The sequence below is a fragment of the Dromiciops gliroides genome, chromosome 1 (genome assembly GCF_019393635.1).
Source record: "Dromiciops gliroides isolate mDroGli1 chromosome 1, mDroGli1.pri, whole genome shotgun sequence".
Classification (NCBI taxonomy): domain Eukaryota; kingdom Metazoa; phylum Chordata; class Mammalia; order Microbiotheria; family Microbiotheriidae; genus Dromiciops; species Dromiciops gliroides.
The window spans coordinates 277,311,228-277,314,163 of NC_057861.1; positions in this window are offsets into that span (position 1 = coordinate 277,311,228).

Sequence of the window (2,936 nt, forward strand, 5' to 3'; positions counted from 1 at the left end):
GGAAGACATATGCAAAGTGAATTGACCAGAACCAGAACATTGTATACAGTTACAACATTATTGTAATGATGATCAACTGTGAAAGACTTAGCTATTCTCATCAATACAATGATCCAAGACAATTCCAAAGAACTCATGATGTTGAAGGATTAGTCATTATATATTATAGTCAAAGAATGTATATTATATAGATGGTGGAGTAAAGGCAGTGAGCTCTCAAACTCACAACAGGATAGCTCAAAAAAACATCCAAATAATGCCATAGGACAATTTCTGGAGCAGCAAAATCCACAGAAAAATGTGCTGAGATCATTTTCCAACTAAGGACAGCATGGAAGGTCTGAAGGAGGGAGCTGCTGTGCTAAGAAAGGAGTAGAGCCCACCCCCCACAGTCATGCTGACACAGATCCAGTCCCAAGAAGGCCTTGCCAGAGAAAGAGATCCCCAGAGCCTCTGAATCACTGTCTGGTGAGGGGGCTGAACCCTTGGCAGGGGGGAGACTACAGGGGTCTATGCTGGTGCTAAGGCAGAACTTGGGTTTTTCACCCCTGCTGGAAACCAGGAGATAGGCATGAGTAGCAGTGGCTCAAGTTGGGGAATGGTACAGGCTCATCAGAGCTGACAACCACAGCACACAAAGCTGGTTGATTGGCAAGTTGGTCTGGGGTCATCTAGGACCAGGAAACAGGCCGGGCAAGGGAAGAACCTGATTTTCCTTAAATCATACCACCTGGGACTTCTTAAGCTTGGGATACTGCAGCCTGGAAACAGTGCCCCACTTTAAGGAGCTAAAAGTCAAGTAAAAGAAAGGCAAGATGAGCAGACAGAGAAAGGTGAGGACCATAGAAAGTTTCTTCAGTGACAAGGAAGATCCAGGTGTACCCTCAGAGGAAGATGTCAACATCAGGGTCCCTATATCTAAAGCTTCCAAGAAAAATATGAATTGGTCTCAGGCCATAGAGGTGCTCAAAAAGGACTTTGAAGATAAAGTTAGAGAGGTAGAGAAAAAAATGGAAAGAGAAATGAGGGTGATGCAAGAAAGACATGAGAAAAAATTCAACAGCTTGAAAAGCCAAATGGAAAAAGAGATATAAAAGCTCTCTGACAAAAATAATTGCCTAAGAATTAGGATTGAACAAATGGAAGCTAGTGACTTTATGAGAAACCAAGATACAATAAAGCAAATCCAAATGAATAAAAAAAAAATAGAGGGCAATGTGAAATATCTTCTTGGAAAAACTGCTGACCTGGAAAATAGAGCCAGGAGAGATAATTTGAAAATTACTGGTCTACCTGAAAACCATGATCAAGGAAAGAGCTTACACATCATCTTCCAAGAAATTGTCAAGGAAAATTGCTCTGATATTCTAGAAGCAAAAGGTAAAATAGAAATTGAAAGAATCCACTGATCGCCTCCTGAAAGAGATCCCAAAAGGAAAACTTCCAGGAATATCATAGCCAAATTCTAGAGCTCCCAGGTCAAGGAAAAAATATTGCAAGCTACCAAAAAGAAAGAATTCAAGTACTGTGGAGTCCCAGTCAGGATAGCACAAGATCTAACAGCTTCTACATTAAAGGATCTGAGGGCATGGAATATGATATTCCAGAGGGCAAAGGAATTGGGATTACAACCAAGAATCACGTATCCAGCAAAACTGAGTAAAATCTTTCAGAGGAAAAAATGGGACTTCAGTGAAAAGAGAACTTTCAGGTATTTGTGATGAAAAGACCTGAACTGAATGGAAAATTTGACTTTAGAGACCCTAAAGAATGATAAAAAATTGGAATTAGGTGACATGCCTGGGGTCATGGAGTGGGTGGGTATTTTGTGTCTGAGGCTGGATTGGGGCTGGGGTCCTCCTGGGTCCAGGGTAGATGCTTTGTACACTATGTCACCTAGCTGCCCCATAATGACATCTTTAGGGTAAAATTGAGGGTTGAGAGGAATGCACTGGCGGAGGGGGAAGGGGAGAGGTAGCACAGGGTGAAATTCCACATGAAAGAAACAGAAAAGGGGTTATTGAGTGGGGGAAGAGATGGGGAGGAACAAGGCAGTAAATGAACTTTACACTCATCACAATTGGCTCAAAGACCTTAATCTCATCAGAGTTGGCTCAAGGAGGGAATATCATACACACCCAATTGGGTGGAGTAATCCATCTAACCCTGTAGAAGGGGAAGAGGATAAAGATGGAGGTGCAAAAGAAGGGAAGGTAGATTGGTGGAGGGGACAGTCAGAAGCAAATCCCTTTTGAAGAGGGATAAGGTGAAAGAAGATAGATAATAGAGTAAATATCATAGGGAAGGGAATATGATGGAGGGAAACAGTTAACAATAGTCACTTTGAAAAAGAGAAAAGGAGGAGAAATTGTTCAAAAAATATTTATAGCAACTCTTTGTAGTGGCTAAGAATTGGAAATCAAAGGAATGTCCATCAGTTGGGGAATGACTGAAGACGCTGTGGTATATGATTGTAATGGATTGTTATTGTGCTGTGAGAAGTGATGGGCAGGATGATTTCATAGAAACCTGAAGAGATTCATATGAACTGATGTATAGTGAAGTGAGGGAAGCTGTGAGGACACTGTGCACATTGATAGCAGTATTGTTCAATGAGTAATTGTGAATGACTTGACTACTCTCAGCAATGCAATGATCCAAGACAATCCCAAAGGACTAATGATGAAGCATGCTATCCATTCCCAGAGAAAGAACTGATATTGACTGAACACAGACTAAAAATAAAAAGGAGCACTTGTGGATTGTACTTATATAACCTATGTGTCAGATTGGTTGCTGTCTTGTGGGGGGAGAAAAGGGAGTGAGGGAGAAAAATTTGGAACTCTAAATTTTATGAAAATGAATGTTGAAAACTACCTTTACATGTAACTGGAAAAAAAATAAATGGAAGATTAAAAAAATTTTAAATATTTTTT